This window comes from Amphiprion ocellaris, chromosome 15 (genome assembly GCF_022539595.1).
Source record: "Amphiprion ocellaris isolate individual 3 ecotype Okinawa chromosome 15, ASM2253959v1, whole genome shotgun sequence".
Classification (NCBI taxonomy): Eukaryota; Metazoa; Chordata; class Actinopteri; family Pomacentridae; genus Amphiprion; species Amphiprion ocellaris.
In genome coordinates, this window is record NC_072780.1 from 10,471,148 (window position 1) to 10,490,326 (window position 19,179).

The 19,179-nt window shown below is 40.9% G+C and overlaps 2 protein-coding genes across 6 annotated transcripts in view; one reads left to right on the forward strand and one right to left on the reverse strand.

Annotated features, from left to right (window-relative positions):
- The window catches only part of pex1 (peroxisomal biogenesis factor 1), a 174,569-nt gene that overhangs the window by 126,137 nt on the left and 29,253 nt on the right, over nucleotides 1–19,179 (forward strand). The gene's annotated exons all lie outside the window — the stretch shown is intronic.
- elmo1 (engulfment and cell motility 1 (ced-12 homolog, C. elegans)) overlaps nucleotides 1–19,179 on the reverse strand; it is a 114,114-nt gene that overhangs the window by 88,499 nt on the left and 6,436 nt on the right. The gene's annotated exons all lie outside the window — the stretch shown is intronic.

Sequence of the window (19,179 nt, forward strand, 5' to 3'; positions counted from 1 at the left end):
ATAAAATTTGATATATTGCCAAAAAAGACATATCTGTCATGATTATCTCAACTTAATAAAAAGAATACAATCAAAACAATTTTTGACTAAGCTCATTTTATTATTGTTTATCTAATTAGAAGGTGGTTGATATTAATTTCAGACGGTTACTCAGTTGACATTTTAGTGATATCCAGTCATTTTTTATTAATAAGTGATTGTTTCCATAATAAATAGTTATGTAAATTGCAAAGACATGATCATAATGAATATAAAAACCTTAGCTTTTTTACTTAAAATAAAATGTATGCAAAATATATCCCATGGACATCAAAAGTCCCTCAATCATATATTGACCCATAAATATTTTACTGATCACCAAGGGAAATTGCTTCCATCATAGCTGCTCCCATTCAAAGTTTTACAAATGTAAGCGGTACAAAAAACATATAGATAAACATGAGTAGAAAAACATGATGTAAAAATATAAACCTAGTAGAAAAAGCATAAGCATAAAATGTAAAACGTGTATTGTTCTAAGATACAGAATACAGTATAATAGATAGTAATGGAGTTATATTTGTGTTATTACACAGAGACATAGTTATTGCACATTACTGAGTGATAACTCGGGAATTGAAGTTAAGTGACAAACATCATTAGAATTTATTCTTTGTAGCAAATTGCAAGGAAATCCATCAAATAATTGTCAAGATAGTTGAAGGTAATCATAGTTGTTGAAGTAATATATGATCACCAAAGTGAGTAGGATTCACCCTCTGGGGAGCATGAAAGTCAAATGTTCTGGCAAGCCACTAGTTATTGAACTACACTGACCCATCACTGTGTTGATATAGTTGTGTGATAAATTGGCAACAACAGGTCTGCCATAAAACAGAAAAGAGTATTCAGTTATAGTTGACACTGAAATCTATAAATTCAGTTGTATGTTCATTGTTGAGGTCATATGTAGTTTTGGTTTCTTTTTTTTCACCTCAAAATCTACACACATGAGGGAGGCAGACTCCTAGAAACACCCCTTAATATACTGTAATCTAATATAACACCACAACTAACCACAAACACAGTGTTACAGCATATAATTGACCTCTAAGACAGTGTTGAAAAGTTTAATGACAGTCATCCATAAAAGTAAACTTTATAGCAGAAGGGAACAAAGTTTACTTAATAAAGTGCCCACTGTGTGTATTTCAGCTTAGACCAAAGTGTCACACCAACAGACCACAGTGTTACACTGCTAGAGCAGCTAAAAATATAACAATGAAACATAGAATGAGCTGCAAAGACTGTATTCACTGATGCATGCAATATTGTTGCTCAAAGACATTTTAACTGATGTCGCTCACACTTTCACTTCCATCTCGAGCTCCCTCTAATTACCACAGAGTCTGAACAGTCTACAACCAGCGCCAAACACAGTGAGTCAGACGGTTTACACTGATCATGAGGCTGGGTGCCCAAATTAAACATTTACTGACATCTTCATTTCAGACTGAGCGCTCAAACAATCCATCTGCACACGCGACACACAAAAACAGATGTTAACTCCACCCAGGCTGAGGTCAACTTTGGTTCGTACAAACCCCATAAATGCGAGGATCCAAGACTGTTAGTTCTAACTCCCGTAAGAGCCTCAGAAAGGCAAAAAAAACCAAAAAATGTCCAAGTAGGAAGACATTTCAACACAGCAACACCAGTGAACAAGCTAATAGAAATATATCACATCCTTGTTGAAGTTCTCTCTTGTGCCAAGCGAAGGAAATACCACTAAGCAGGGCTGCATGTGAGTCAAGCTGTCATGTGGTTGGCGATTTTGCCAAACTTACAAGCTGTTATGACCTGAGGAAGTGAAAAAGTTTAGAGGAACCGCGTCGCTTGTGACCGCGTGCTGCACAGCTAAGAATATTTGCGTAATCTATACAAATTTCTGAGAGTGAAGTGCGCTGAGTCAGACACTCTGCTCAACTCCACGGCTGATAAATAATATAATCTATTCAAACTATCTCTGCTCCCTGTCTGCTGCTCTGCCTTTTCACTCTGTTTGAGCCCCGCTGACCCATCCAGGAGGCTGAATCATATCTGTCGACAGCCTTTAAAATTCCTCCAAGTCACCCCCTTTTCTACACTCCCTTCTCTGGCTGCTCCTGTCGGAATTCAAAACCCACTCTTTCACTTTTTCAAAGCCATACTCTGTCAGTCTGCCATGTATTTTTTATCTACATAGTCCAACTTTACCATGCAAATTATGGTATACTTGCAGAAACATCATCCATATGCATTGTACCTGTCAAATAAATGGATAAACTAAAGAATAAATAAAAAAAAAATAAAAATCAATGTGAAAGTTGATGAAAAATGCAAGAAGAAGTAGTGCTGGAAATATTAATATATTGAGCATATGGACATCAATACAACCCAAAAAGTGGATTCTTGTTGCTCCAGTGTCTGGATTTGCTCAAATGGTTTTTTGTGTTTTTTTTCTTCCTGAGTTAAATAGAAAAATGAAGCTTTTGAAGTTGATCCTGCAGCAGTGTAGTCTGGTCAGAGTGGCTGCTGATTACTGGTTACATCTTCTTGTTTCAATCAGCAGCTATTCAGTCTTAGTATGCACAGCTGGTTGTGTTGAAGCAATGTTTGAAAGATTTTTTTAATTACTAACAAACACAGAAGCTCATGACTGGCAAAACAAAGAATCTTGCATATTAATGTGGCAGAAAATATGCAATATATCAATTAATCACTACCAAAAACCTGACTAAACCCTAAAATAATAGTTATTTTTTGTATGCACTATTCAAGAGAGACTGTTATCAGTCAGCTGTTGCTCCGATTATGGCTGACATCACTACTGTTTACTTTAATGTTGGTGATTCAGGAATGTGAGCTTATGGTCAGATCTAAAAAGCTTCAGATGAAAATGTCAGCTGAAAACCTAAAATGTAAAACATTAATACAGGTTTTGAATAATGTCCAACAGGTGCTGACGTCATTCAAGCAATTAGTATTTCATAACCCTTTTTTTTTTTTTAACTTTTCACAGATTTTCTCTCAGAATTTTTCAAACAGAAAATGAATCGGCACATTCCCGCAGTCTGCCTGCAGAGGAGGTTGTCAGGCAAAGATAATTCCACAACACCTCAGGGATCATCTATTATTCAAAGCCACATCCAAATTTATTCCACTTAAGAGGAGTAACAAGCTTTACGTGCAATCATCAAACTCCAGTGGTTATGATCCATGAATTTAAACATGTAGCAGTGTGTGTGTGTGTGTGTGTTTTGTGGTTACTATAGAGAACAGAAAGTTGGCCCACAATTTTTGTTTCCAAACCGCACATCACTCTGCCAACAACACCTCACAAGTAGGTGTATGATCAGACAATACCCACGACAACACAGGTTCTAAAAGCATAATGGTAGCTACTACTGGACAGAATCTGGTAATATGATACATAGCATGATACAGGGGTTACACAATTCATTAGATTTTCATATTTTAGGGCTGCATTGATTCAGTGTTGACTTAGTGATGTGAGCATGAGCAACAGGAATAATGAAGGAAAAGTGACATAAATGACTGTGAAGGAAAATTAGCTTTTTTCCTCTGCTTGATACAAAAAGAAAACTTACACTTCTCATTTTCCATGACTGATCTCCATGAAAAGTCTGTTTGACAGAACATCATTTACTCAAATTTATTGGCTCTTGTATGCACTGAGCATTAAGAAAGTACTTTATTTAAATGAGGAATGGAGTTAAGAACCGTTTATATTGAAATGAGTGTGAAACAGCAGAGAAACACTGAAAATTAAGATTTAGTGGTTGGATAAAAAACACATCAGTTGCACTTAAATACTTTGGCTACAGAGCGGATGATGCTGAGCAAAAACAGGTCCTCCGTCAGCTGTTTTTTGCATTTGTTAGTACCACATGAAGCAACAAAACTAACATGTTTGACCATTTAAATCGGCACCACAAAGCTGCGTGTGACGAGTTCAAAGCCAGATCTGGATTCCATCCAAAGCAAAAAAAACTACTTCAGATGCTTTTGTCAGTGTTGCGCCATAGGAGAAAGTTCTCAAACGGAAAAGAGAAATCCCTGACGTGATAACCTTACAAAAGGCATGAAACCAATTAAATAACATGACACGTAGGTATCATGCACCTATTTTTCTCAAGTTTCCAGAGCTGAATGAAAAATGCAAGGCGCCAGTTGAAGCAGAGCTGCTGTACGTGGAATATTATGCAGCTACAGTGGACTCGAGGTCCAGCAGAACAGTAAGGCCCAGCATAAGTTTGACTGTCTAATTTATTAATGAGAGTGAACAACTGAAAAGTTGCTGTTTGCAAATCGTAAGTTTTTACGAATAATCATGCAAGTGAGAAGATGGCAGCAGAGAGGACTTAAGCAGAAGTGTTGGCTGCTTAAGGTCCCAACAAGAAACGTCAAATCTGTATATCAACAAAGTGGCGAACACGAAGACTGCTGGACCAGACTACATCCTGCAGTTAGAAACATGCCACACTGACTAAGCTGTTTTACATAACAACCTGTCCTGGAATATAGATGTTTTCCTGAGTTTAATCAGTTTGATAAATGATAGTTTTACAAGCCATATATTGCTAAAGGCAAGCTGATTTCAAATTGAAAGGTTCACTGCTAATTGGGTTTCATCTCATTTTAGGAAAACTGTCATAGCATGAAGAACACATCACCATGTACATAAAAATGGAGTGAAAAGGTTTCCTTATTTTATGCGATCAGAACGGTGGCATCTGCAGTGCATTTATCACTGTAATATGCAACATAACAGCACTATTTCTTGTCAGCATTTTGGGATCACAATACTCAATATTTTCTTCCATTTCCAAAAACTGAAACATTAACTGTCTGCTCCTGGCTCAGATATGGCAGTTATTCTCAAAGAAATGAGAATACACAAGTTATTAGCCTCCTGATTAATAAAAGAAAAAGAGTCCCAGGATTCCCAGACTGAACAGGATACTGGAAGAGACAGAAATGCTGCCTATTAAATGGTGAAAAGGAAGTCTGAACTAGATAAGATTTACTGAGAGACAACCTGTAATGACATTATCATGGACCACATGTAACAGCAGGCCGTTCCTATTGGATGGAGGATCTCGACTGAATTACTTCTCCTCACTGAGTCCAGGACATCGTCACCAACTCTCCTCCATGCAAACACATGGTGAGTCTGCAAACCATCAAAACAAACAGCCTAATAATTACATTAGAGAGACGGCAACGAGAGAACACAATCTTACAAGTTCTGCAAAAATTGTACACATAGTTGGCATATTTTCTTCCTTTAAGAAAAAAGTAACGGACAAACAGAGCTGTTAAAACAGATTTCCCCAACAAAATACAGTCTGAATGCCACCTTTCATGCGGAGTAAACAGCCACAGTCTGCAGTGAAAACCGCAGAGGCAACATTAATAAGTTCACAACCTGTAAGCCACAGAAGCTGCTTAATTGGACCAAACACTCCTGGGTGTATCTTACTGCAGGAAATGTCAAGTAGCAGTACCCCGTTCTAGATGGTCACTGCCCACAGGTTGTGCAAGTGTCCTGTTATTATCCTGTGTGATAGTTCGTAATAATAATGCTTTAACATGGTCACACAGGCTAATGTGCTGCCGACTCCTCGCCTGTCTGACAGTACCATGCCGGTACAGTGGGAACTGGACTAAGTGGATAGATGGCAAAAAACCAGATTAAATCCGCCTGCTTCTACTTGCTCATGCTGTGACTATGCTGGTTTAATAACTGTCGGTTTAGCACACACTTGGTACCAACTTCGGTGGTTTAATACTTTTGTTTTGTTCGTCTGCTATGAAAAATGGTGTTAATTACCCGTATTCTTACATTATCTGCTCATAGCTACAGTCAGCACTCTACTCAGACCATCAGTCATCAAGACATTTTCCTTTTTTCCCCCTTGTCTGGAATGGCAGAAATTGAAAACTAATATCTAAGTTATGCAGATGGACATGGAATTAATTCAGCCACGTGGACTTCAAAAGGATGCTGGAAAAAGGGCAATGTCAGGATTTCAGAAAGTGACTCATGTGGAAACATACAGTAAACAGAACCAAGAATATAACGCTGTGAGGTCAGTGCAGTAAATAGGCAGCTGAAGTTAGGCGGAACAAGGAAAAAAAGTTAGTCTGGCAGAGACAAAGTCGACCAACCATCACTGTAATAAGCACATTAAACTAAAAATAAAATATTCCTCGCACTGGCAGACCAATTTGAATCTCGCTATCTTAAAAAAAAAAAAAAAACTCTCCAAAAAACACAGTGCATCAGAAACAATAATTGTAAAAACAGAATCAGCAAATTTTCAGCTTACTAACGGTCTTGAGTCCATCATCAGTCATGTACCTTGCTTTCAGGAAAATTAACCAAACCGAAGCTTAAAATCATGATATTTAATCAAAATCACAGTTTTCTACCTATCTTGTTGAAACATTTGCCATAAATAAACCATTTGCAGTAACTATATTGCACAATAAACAAAGAACTATGCATTTTTTTTTTGGTGCACCTGAAAAGCTATCAGAGATGAACTGGGCTGAACTGCAGGCAGTGTTTACACAGCTGATAAGAGGCAAGTTTGGAAACAAATCAACATTTTAAATGGTAAAAAATGCATATGTGGAGCCATAATTTTTTTCTAGTATTGGTAATACATGCAGACACTTAGAAAAATGCTGTAGATGTTGATTCCCAGGTTTTTTATTTTTAAAAAATAAATAATCAAAAGAAATATAATTGTGTCATACTGCTTAAAAGACATTTTGTCCTCTTTACTTCTAGTCACTGTTGTGCTGTTTTCCTAGAGGTGCAGGACTTTATACTGCAGTTAAAAATGAGCCCACTGTGAGTGAAAAAATGACAGGAGCAAAGAAACAGAAAATGCTTGAGGTTCAGAAACAGAATTACAATGATAAAGATAGAAAACACATCATAACAAACAATAACAAAAGACTAAATGTTGAGCATTTCACAGATATTTGCCATTATCTCTTCACTAATGTTACGGTACATGTGTGGATTAATTTAGATTCTATTCTCAGTGGTTTTGGTGTTTACAGCTTCCAACATTCAGGATACAAAATGCTGAGAAGTGAGCAGATAAACATGCTGACCCATTGTTCATGAATGAAGCTCATCACTGCTCACCAACTGATGTCGACGCCTGATATTTTTGGATATTCAAGTGCTTATGAAACATTATCTGTACCATTAAAATACCCCATGTGTGTATTTTAATCCTCTGCACTTCCAGCGTGTGTATTCAAGAGCGTTGCATAAGGCAACTATTACACATGTTGTTTTTTCCTCCATTGCCTCACTAACTGAAACACAATAGACTGTGTGCTCTGTTCAAACACAATCTCCTTTCTCTTTAGATTTAAAAATAACATGCCATCCTCCCCCATTACATAACTCAATATCAGTCAGCATCAAGGTCGGCAGTGAGAGCTTTAAAACAGAAAAGAGGCATACAATTAGGTGTTTACCCTGGAAGCCTTTTCATTGCCAGTTAGGGAAAGACGGTGTGTGTGAGTGTGAGAGAGCCTGCAGGCTATGTGAGTCACTGACAGTGTGACCTTCTGCTCTCAGGCCTCTCAGCCTGGTTGGAAGCAGCCTATCCAGGTCAAACACCCACTCTCCACAGAATATTTCTTTCCGAACTGAAGAATATAGCAGGACTGAGTTATAGAAATAATGTTGGATGCAATTTTGTCTTCAAAAGTCGACAGGAACTCGGAAATTCTTGCAGCAGCAGGAAGCATCAGCTTTGCAGGGACCGTTGGATTCTAGCTGTGCTGAGAGCAATCAGTGTACCATAAGGTGAACATGCTGACTTGTGCAATCAGCAAAAACACATTAGCGTCTATTTTAGTGGTAAGCAAGCTGAGATCCTTAGTAATACGGATTTGCCATATGACTAGGGTTACCATAAAAACATAGCAACATCGCAATTTTCGAGAAAGAAATTGTGCACACTCAACCACTCGTCAATTCTTATCTTTACCAGAAGGCTTTACCGACCTCAGATTCAATTCTGAGGTTGATAACGGCGGTTTCAAACCCCTAAATTACCTCAGCTAGAGATGCAGGGAAGGGAGATAAAAATGTCAGCTATGCTATGTGCGTCTCCAGACTCCGGCGTGGCTGGTCTGGCTGCAGGCCGCAGGGTCTTTGGTGTAATCAACTTACATAGCTGGACCATTAGGACGAAGCAGGGAAGAGGAGCCTGAATACTTAAAGAAACAGACGCAGACTGGAATCTGTAATGTGACAGCATGTATACTCAAAACAGTAGCAGTGTACAGATTTATCAGTCTCCCAGACTAAGAAGTGGATTAAACATTGTTATAAACAATATTGGATAACAGCTTTAACAGTGGAGTTTGTTGATATTTACTTTCAAGCTCTAAAAACACCCTAGTGGCCAGTGTGACTGTTATCCAAGTGCATAGAGTAATGTAATTTCATGTTTGAAGTCACTTACAATGCACTATTAAGTTAAAACACAGATATTGACAATCTGTATTGTTATGTTTGCAGTTTTCCCCGACATGTTAATGAAAAAGTGTGACAGTAAATGGTCAATCTTGCTACGACTGTTTTCATTGGCTTCGGTTTAAGTTGGTGTTTAGTCAAAGTTTCAACACACTGCATGAGAACACTACACTCCTATTCGGTCATTGATTTAACTCCAAAAGCCTCATCTAAGGTACATATTTAGAAATTTTCCCTTTAAAATGATCTCTTCCCATCTTAAATTGGCTTAGATGCAACTCCACACCATTGCTGTCTCTAGAATGTGAAGACCTGTGAAGTCCCTGCATCTTTCTCCACCCTCCACTCATTGCAGCTCGAGCACACCAGCTCACCTGTGGCTCTGTTCAAATACTGTAAAACGACTTCATGCTTCACAAACAGTAACAATGGAGTAACTCAGGTACATGTGTTCAAAACGGACAGTGATTTTAAAGAAGAATAATAACACAGAAAGTCCCACCTCACAACTGACAGGATGAGTTCCTTAGGTTTGATATGTGTAAAACTCTGGAGGTCTGAATCCATGTTTGTGAGTCTCACTGCAGTTTAAAAGGTGGAAATGCTCAGCCATGGTACCGACTGCTAATTTTGCTCATGATGTGTCTTCTCGTGTGTGAAACAAACCATATGGACATGATAACAAGGTAAATAAAACCTCGGAGGTCTTCACAAAAAAAATTCACAAGATGTCAGCAAAATGTCAATCTCAGCTCCTAAACATTACATTTTCTATTTAGTCAAAGCACATTTTAATAACAGAATTCAAACCTTTCATGTTTTTATAAAAATTCTGGTGCAATTCTTGGCAAAATGAATAAAAATATGAAGATTATTTTCTAAATCTTTGACAGGATAGTCGCATATTCTTTTTAACATTCTCAACAACCGAGTTTAAAAATCAAAGCACTATCTCTCAATACAGCCACATGGGAGATACAAAAAGACTGAAGTGTGATAAGAAAGAATTTCCCACTGTGGAACCTTAAAAATTTCCATTATTTCTCATCCAAAAGCAAAGCCGAAGCCCTCTTTTCAGTACCATGAAATAGCGCTAAAAACTGGAGGGAGCTCCAGAGTCAAACGAAACAACGGAACTGTTTCCAAAGACAGTTTTGTGGTGTAGAGAAACATCAAAGTGCAATTCTTCAAAAGCAGCCGAGTGTTGGGGGGGGGGGAGAAACGTGGAATAGTTTGACCAGAGCTCCCCTGTGACTGATCACTGCAGACAACAGTGATTGGAGCCTCTGGGGCCACGCTTCAAGGAACAAGCCATGCTGAAAAAGTTCACTGGACCCCTATCTGTGTGCGTCTATGTGAGAGTGTGTGCGAGTGGGTGGGTGGGGATGTATAGAGGGGATGGTGGGGACCACACAAAAACCCTGTCAGGTCATGTGACCGAGGCAGAGATAAATGGTGCTTTTTGGTTGGTTAGACAGGGAAGTCATGGAAACAGGTCTATAGTCCCATTGTCTCCCTGTGAAGCCGTATGCATGTGTGTGCGGTTGTGTTAGAGGAGGCGGAAGGCGTTGTAGCACCAGGAAGAACCAGCGCAGCATTCTTCATTCATAAAGCAGAAAAACGCCTCCATCATAAAGTGACCTTGACTACTCTAGCAGAACAGCGAGCGCATCCGAGCATCTCCCTCTAACTCCAGGTGGGTGCATTTCAGAGGAGGCAAACAATCACATAAACATATACAGTTCAGGTTATGAAACGTCATTGAAAAAAAGAAAAAAGCACAGACGTTAAGCTCCAGCTCCACACTATGTAACTAATCAAACCACGCTCCTGCAGGGCAAATCAATACCTCCTCTTCCACATGGCTGCTAGTCTGGCTCATCCACACTTTGCCAACGATATATATACATATAAAAAAATCCTCACAAAAACAGCAGCTGAATAATCAAACTGCTTCAAAAAAATCTATCCTAAAAAGGTAGAAATTCTTAAAATTTCATCTTCTGGCTCCTACCATTCAATTCAGGAGGGTCAACCAAGCTTGAACGTTTGCAAATCTGCAGAGTTGAGCAACAGACAAGCCTGAAATTCCACTTCCTCAAAATGCTAAAATTACACCCGAGACAGCCGGGGGAATAAAGCACCAGACAAAAGGTTATTATGGAAAAGATGTACACACATCTACGAGCTGCACACACAAGCAAAAGACAACAGACATAAGACTGCCTTTTATATTCCCCTCAGTGGGGTTCCTCATTCATAAAACACACACACTGTGGTTATCTCTTCCCAGCTAACTGAATACTGCTCTTGAGGGATATTCCATCCCTTAACTGGATTATCGCTGCTCATGAGGAAGATCATGTTGGTACAGCTTCTGTGTGCTAAATGAAAACCAAAAGCCAGGTGCTATGGTGAGTTACTCGTACACACAGGATCCCACGAAGCTGCAAAAAGAGCAGGGCACTCTGCCGACCAGGCATGAGCTATGTGTAAGTCTCAGAATAGAGCAGTGGGGATTATGCAAGAACAATACTGTAGCTAAAGGTTTAGTTTCACCCATTTTGCAGAGAAAAGCAAACTATACTGCCCAAGAGCATGGGCAGTATGGCAAAGGGACGCTAATTACTCTGTCATGCTTCATATGTCATGGTACCCACGTTGATAAACAAGATTTAAAATTCATGCAGCGTAGCGGGATTGGAACCAGGGTGAAAATACAGCACTTTGTTTGTGTTTACACCATACATCTGTGAAAAAATGTTCTCATTTCCACTTTTGCAACTTACATATTCGACCACAACTGGCTTCCAGATTAATTTTGGTATCACAAAATCCTGCTTCCTTCACTCAGAGTTACGTGAACTCTGAGAAACTTTCACCTTTCAACAGATCAAAGTAAGAAAACAGCTTTCTGGTGTCAAACTGCACCCACATCATTCTCAACAGTGGAGTTCAAACAGCAGCCATGAGCAAAACAACTGAATCAAGGGAGACTTTAAATCAAACTGTAAACTAGTACGATGCAAAAAAAAAAGAAAAGAAAAATTGCTATAAATTGAGGCTGTAGATACTGATTTCTTTTGATTAGCCCTTGAAGCAGCTGACAAGGTTGTGAAAAGGATTTTAAACGCTGGTTTCATATAATAACAGATCAAACTGATAAATCTGAAGGATTTACTGTGAAAATGACGAGATACACAAGACACTGGACAGTCCACGGCAAAAAGCACTGCAGTTGCGGCTACAGCCTTTGGGGGTTTAAACTAAAAGGATACTGGAAAGCTGATGACTAGAAAGCTTTTCAGACCTGCTTTGTTACATGACAGAAGCTTAAGTCCCTCTGCTCACAGCGCTGGCAGGACTGGCATGTGCTCCACTGAGTTAAATGGGATGTGAAGGATTGGGCACCCCGGGTCAGGGAATTTCCATTGCGAATGATTGCTGAGCCACCAAGGCCAGGCTTTCATTTTGTTCAGCGTTTAGACAAACACACACAACCAGGATTGCTTTCAGACGGCATCGCAGCATACAGCTGCAATGTATACACAGGAAGACGGCGAGCAGTGAACATGAAAGTTTGCATTGCCCTGAAAAGTTTCCCATGAAATTTTAACGAACTGTTCTCGGGGTTTATTTGTGGGCCTTAAGGACAGGTCAGCACAGTTCGATGAAGTCTGCACAGTGTTTCTGCAGGCTTTTGATTAAAATCTGCAGCTGAGGCAAGATACTATTAATGTAGCTGCTTAGACATGCAAGGCTATTTTAACAGATTGTCACCAAGGACAGTTATCAGAACCGATATTCAGCATTCTTCATTCAAGTTTACTTCACCCTGACTAATTTTTCACATTTTCATATTCTAAAATGTATCTTGCATTTCTCTCTCGCGCACACAAACATGCATTATTTTGTGTCTGTTCCCGCCTATTCTGGCTGTGAGAAGCTTGTCATGAGGTGCACCAGTTTTGTCATTTGCTTATGTAATATAGGGAGAAACTGTAAACACTTGGTTTGATGCAGTAGAGCTTCCTGCTGCTGTCTGCACATACTGTACAAGTGTTACCACGTAAAGCAGAGATGAAATAAAGATATGAATAAATCATGCAGCGCTAGTGTGTTACAACTGAATCACTAGCGTCAGGGCTGATGCAATGATGATATTAGCAATTTATCAACAATATATCAGCAGCATTCACCATTACTAAAGTGAGCTAGTGATAAGAAAATGTCAGTGGTGATTCATGAGAACACAGATTAAAAAGGATTTGTTCTTATTTTCAGTGGAACAAAGGTGGCTTAGGTGTGCACAAAAATAAATAGTGGTGCATTATGCTTAAAAAAAATAAGATCTCCAGTTGCTCTTTGCCCGCTTGCTGCATATTGCTTCTTATCCCTGCAGGTCTGTTGCTGAATCACACTTTATCATATGTGACATTTCAGTGCAATCGATAATTTGCTCTGCCATTAACTGCCGCTGCAGCGTCGTACACGTCCTATACATCACTTAATGGAAACATGGTCTCCACTTAGCTAAATTCAATAGCTCAGAGGATTACCATCTCCACTGAAGCATGTAATAACCAAAAGGTCATATCATCATCATAACTCAACAAACCATAATCCGCCGCTGCCTCTTTAATGGCTTTTAAAGTGTGTCAAGGCCCGAATCGCTGCCACCAGTCACGTACTTAATGAACGTGCCCCTCCACTAAAGTGCCAGTTTGCCAGTCATCCTGCCCGGCTTTGAATGCTCTATCCCCTGTTGGCGTGTGCTAGCCCAGATCGAGATGTGCGAAGAGCCCCGAGAACATTTGGGATTGATTCATGGCTATTTTTACGTGTCCTACTTGAACTAAATGGTTCAATACTCAGAGGAAGAAGTCGGCCACTGAAAAGGCTTATTGAACTCCTAAAAAAATCATTGGAAAGCTAAATGGTGGTGGGAGAGTGGATGCTTTAGTGTAGAGCTTTCGGAGGGGGGAAAAAAGAACTTTTTAATAGTAGAGAAGAATAAGCGATATATTATATAGAGAATATAGAGACTGCTGGTATTCTGAGGAGTGAAAATTACCATGTTGGGGAAAGAGAAATGCCCATGTGAGCACACACTGGACAGCTTTAATAAAAGTTGGAGAAGAGGTCTCAGGTGACCTTGATAAAGTCAATGCTCACATTAACAGCATTTCCTCCAGAAGTCCCACATGACTGTTGCACATATACACAGCTCCTCTCCACACAGCAAAAACTGCTCGTCTTATTGAGCCATAACTGTGGAGAGAACACAGGCCCCCAACAACACTCATTACCTTAGAATATAGTGAACAGGCTACTGCTCAATGTTGCCGGCGCTACAATTATGTTAGTGCTGATGACTATCATCACAAGCATAATAAGCGCTCTACAGGAGCACTGACGTTATGGAAGATGGCGTTGGGCTCTCTTTTGGAAATCTCCTGTTGCCGGCTCTGAGTAAAACACACTCACACATGGGAAAACTGGTGCAACATTAGCCTGTGGATCTGCTCTAGGTGCCATGAAAGGATTCAGTCACTTCACAGATCGGCCATCGACTCGCTGCGACTGGCACAAGTGAGTGGGAACAAAGGAGTCGCTGTGGCTGTCACACACACTCCTCGTTACACTCACCCTTTGCCCCGCCAGCTGTCTCTCCGTCCCCTCCCACAGCCCCCCAGCTGTGGCTATACATCAAGCGGGGCCCTTAATTCCACGCACACGCAAAATTCACACCCACTCGCACACATGTCCTTGGCGGCTTCAGGAACCTGGTTTCACCAAATCGCTCCCCTCCCTGCTAAACGACTACCCCACTGACTGACTGAACTGCTGTCGTTCAGCAACCACCAACGGCTCATCAGCATCACACCACTGCACACAGCCACAACACATGAGCTCAAGCTTGAAACGCTGCAGCTGAGCTTCTAAATATTTTCCACATAACGCTGCGTGTCTTGCCATTTTTTTAAACAACTCTCCCAGAGATGCTTGTTACTGTTCTCCCACTCTTGCCCGTCTCAGTTTATTTGCCCAACCTCCACTCCACGCTTGCTACGCCCTTTAACCACAACGCCCGCCCCTCTCGCGACAGATGCCCCATGCCCCCAACTCTGGGCTCACCCTTTAATTTGCTAACCCCTAAGCTCTGCCCTCTGCTTCGCACTCTCCACTGCCTTCCTATTATTTATTTATCCCCCCACGTCTTTCTTTTTTTTTTTCTCAAACCATATGCTACACCCATGCCCTCCCCTCCCAGGCCTCAGCCCTGCCTGGTCAGTCACCAGCCGGTGCCGGTTCCAGCTCAGCCTCCACCCTTTGCAGTGTGGTGACTGGCCGCTGCTAAAACACTTTCATCCCTTTTGCAGCCCAAGTCCTACAAAAGCTGTTCCACTGGGGATTTATCTGAGGCTACATTATTATTGTCAAGTTATATGGTTAAACCGTGGGTGGGGGCTCCGCTTGTGGTACAGCAAAAGTTGAAATGAGGCTCAAGTCTGGCTATTTATGGACTGGGGCAAAGCATTCAAAGAGCTTCGTTTTTGCCTTTTATGGGTTAATTGCATGTAACCCATATTTATGTGAAACAGAGGGACAGAAAAAGAAGGGGAGAGAAAGGGAAAGAAAAACACCAGTGGAGGGCATTGCTCCGGACAGGCTTTCATTGCTGTGGGTACGATGTCATTGGAATGATGTAATCGGTGCATATCTGCCCCCCCTCCCCGCCATACATCTATTCATCAGTGTATGGAGACAGGCACAACTAGTTTCCCTTGTCAGCCTGCCCTGTAATTCACACTAAAAGACAATAAAGTCTAACCGCATTACATCAAGTCGCAGGGTTGTGCCTACACTTCTTGACCTTTCTCTTCACACTCTGTCAACAGGAAAAAGATCGGTTCATATGCAGAAGTGGCAGGAAGTGGCGCACCCTCCATGTTCAGTTCAGAGGAGACTTTTGCACTAAAATTCGCTTTTAGTACAAACTGTGGTTGCTCTTTTTGAGAATTACTTCACACCTGAAAACCAATTTCATCTGTAACAAACTTCCACCCCGTTTTGAGAATGTCCTGCACCCATCACGCTGCCTTTGGTATTTCCTGGGCCTTTCTTCTAATACACTGTCTGGGCTGGAAAATGCTGCCCGACAAGTCAGACATGCACACGCACACACACAAAAATACAAACACAGGGTGTTAAGCTTCCCCTCCAGACAACAAAAGAACAGACACAGCAACAAGCCCCGAAGGCAACATTAAACCCAGCTTGTCTGCCCCTACAATACCCCTCTTCTCTCTATAGAGAGCCATGCTGAGCCCAACCGAGCTGAGCTGTACCATGTTATTCTTCAGTGCAACATAGCAGGGAATAAGATAAGGGCTGAGGCACACTGACACAACGTGTAACATCCCCAGGAAATGGAAAACTCTGATGTGTGGCCAGACTGGCCAGGGTGACACGAGGTAAGGCAGGTGGTTTACAGATGGAGAATCTGCTCAGGCCACAAATGGTAACAGAATCCCTAGCTCAACACAATGGTTCAACTGAGTCTGCGAGATCCAAAACATGCCTTGATGTTTATTCTCAGCTGGCATAAAAAAATCCCTGTATCTATAGACACAACAACATAGCTGGCAGGAATGACAACAAGTGAACTCACTGATAAGTGTAGCACAGGAGGAAGAAATTTCTGCCAAAGAAAACTCTCTCCCCTGTGGGTGTCTTCACATCTACTTTTCACAATGCTGTATTAATTTTGTTGGGAAATAAACCAACAATATCATATTCTGTTGCAGTGACTCACCCCTGACGTCATGAGGCAGAAAAGGGACAAATAAAAGTTTGATGACAGGTTTGCATACAATATTGCCATGACATGAACATCCAAGGAAACTACGCGAGACAAACTCAGAAATCTTTCCCTTTTTCCTGCCTTCAAACACAGAAAATAAACACAAGGGTTTCCCAGAGGCTGCAGGACAAGTTGAAACATCTCTCCTTTGCACTGAGTGAAGAAAATATCACCCATCCACGGGCTTTTTGGTTAAGCTCCTTAAAGAGATTCACCTGCTGACCTGCTGTTCTTTGTTGGCATCAACGTCCCCCTGAGCACGGCGCAAAAGGAGATCTGATCGTGCAGTTGAAAATTTCTAGCTTGAGACCTCATTTTCTTGTTGCTAACAAATGACGACAGGCACCGTGGTGGTGTGAGGGTGATTATGGCTTGTTTTTACTAGCTGGTCTGAGCCAACAGACACTCACCCCAGGCTGCCTCTCAGCTTTACTGTGGCTGCAAGAGAGACGACCGCTGAAAACTTTGAGCGAGTCGATGTAATCCAGATGCCCCGACGAACGCTTCTGCTGGTCAACGTGTGGGCAGCAAGGGTCAGCAAACTGGACAATATGCATATGCAGAGCTGTTCTAAGAAGGAAAGCTCTGGTGAGAACAGGAGGGTGAATGATGGAGACGAGGCAGAAACAATGATGAGAATATAAGAAATAAAGATAAATAAAGAAAACGGGGGGTGTAGGTTTATAAAATCTTACAAGAGAAATATGAAAATAGTCTAAGAGCAAAAGTAAGCACACAAAAGTGAGATATCAAAGTGTTTTGTTTCTTGACTGTCCTTCTGTGGCTTGATTTATTCAAAGACTCAGAGGCAGCTCCAACATAAAGCAACACCCCTTCAATCCAAGGCTTACAGTTTCCCCAGCCAGAGACAACAAGTGAGCTGGTGACCTTGGGATGTTATGAGAGGTCCTCCATTCCTCCTCAATCTCTTCTCTCTAGAGGTAGCCTTGACTATTCTAATGGAATACACCATTGCGGCATATTGACATTGCAGAGGCCCGCATTGTGACAGAATGGGTTCAAATCCTTAATCTCAGCCCATACATTAATTATAGGGTGCAGTTAGCGATGCGTTATTGCCCCGCTTCCCTCAACTCCACTCTCGGAAATGACTTGAAGTGAACAAACTTGCTGTGGCGAAGAGCAAAAAAGTGGGGAAAGTACCAACGAGATCTACTATCTGAAAACATGCCCAAGTCTGTCTGTTTTTGTTGCTTCCTTTCCAGTCAGATCAAAGAATAAATCAAGTCTTAACAGAGTCATTTTCTAACAAATACATGAATCAAAGAAAATTGAGACGGCATAATCTTTGCTCAAATTGACTCTTTAAAACCCAAACAGCAAGAGCCTGAACCAGTCCCAGAGCTGATTCTTGAGCACCATAGAGCATTAATCAATGCAACGTCTGTTCTCCTCATCTTTCCATGTAATGCAATTATAGTATTAGTGACGCCGTTCCATTGGTTAGCTGACAACAAATCAAATTTAACCGAATAATGTAAACATGTTATTCTTGGGCTTCCAATTTCAATTCCTTGTCAACCACATTTGTAAGAATTTAAAGGACATTATTAATTCTGGGTAAATCCTCCAGGCAAAGTCTGAAGTATTTACAGAGAGGGCACATAAAGCGCTCCTGAAGTCTGCCAGAGAGCCCTCTAGCACTTGTTGATTTTATAGGCGCTGAACCCTTGAAGAGACTTAGAAGGACTTTGCTGCTCTTCCATCTCATCCCATAAACGCTCAGCCTAAAACACACAATAATGGGACCATGCTAGAAACCTGTGGTGGCTGTTGTTAAACATGTACTCCACACATTCAGTATTCCATCCCATAACATTTTCAGACCCATTACAGACAGTTTAAAAAAGTATCACAATCAGTGTAGCAGAACCAGGACAATACTGGTGATACAATTCCATCCTTTGCTTTCTTTTTCTTTATAAAAACCAGGAATGAAATCACAGCAATCATGGTGTGGATCATCATAAACACATCTGCTGTCACCGTCAACTGCTTTTAACATTCGCCTTATATGTCAACACACAACAGCTTTGTATCTTATCGCTGCAATTCTGCATCAATGTTTAAGGAATTATTTTCCACCGAGGCAGAGGTACGTTTTCAGAGCCGTTTGCTTTTCTGTTCGTTTGTCTGTAAACAGGATTATGCAAAAACTACCATGCCAAATTTCAGGAAACTCGGTGAAGAGTGCAAGCAGGGCCGCATCACTTTCTATAAAATTTCAAGATATGACATCAGGATTGGATTACACTCTCAGAGCGCCTTTTAAGTTACTTATTAATCTGTGGTTCACACATATGATGAACTACAGGTGGGGATCCGTATGGAACACATATCCACTACGGTCTGGTACACCATGACTGCCAACAATGCAACTGGGCCGCAGACACTTTGCTCAGATTTCAGTGTGTTATGCTATCAGAAGCTAATGTAGCATCAAGCTGCGAGCCTTAAGTGAGGCAATTCAAATCCCGCAACTCCCCCAGGGGCCACAAAAGGTCTTTATTTATAAAACTTTTTCACATATTCAATGATATAACCCAGTAGAGCAATTGATGTGGCTTCTTTTTCATGAGTTTATATCATATTAAAGTAAAACAAATCCACCAGGAATTGTCATTTTTGTGGAATGATGATGCCTCTGCCCTTTATGTGCACTTCACTCCCCATTTGCAAGGTTATATTAAGTGAAGTAGAGCAGTGAATCTCATTTCCTAGTTTGGTTTTCTAA